Genomic DNA, 306 nt, shown 5'->3' on the forward strand with positions numbered 1-306 from the left:
CCCCCGCCTCCCCTTACACCAACCCCCATCCCTCCACACACACACCCACCCGCCTTCCCCCACATCCCTTCCCACCCCCTTCCTGCAAAGACCACATTCCCCAATCAGACATCACATCCATCATGTGTGAAGAAAACCAAAAGTACACATCAACACATGTAGGTATTTAGAATTTATTTTATCATGATGGTAGAGACATTGATATGCTTCCACATTGCTTTAACATTGTAAATATACCAATAAAGCACCGCCCAACTGATTACTGTCTCTCTCTCTAGAGATATGTGTGTGTGTGTGTGTGTGTGT

This window comes from Alligator sinensis, unplaced genomic scaffold (assembly GCF_000455745.1).
Source record: "Alligator sinensis unplaced genomic scaffold, ASM45574v1 scaffold264_1, whole genome shotgun sequence".
In the NCBI taxonomy this organism is placed as follows: domain Eukaryota; kingdom Metazoa; phylum Chordata; order Crocodylia; family Alligatoridae; genus Alligator; species Alligator sinensis.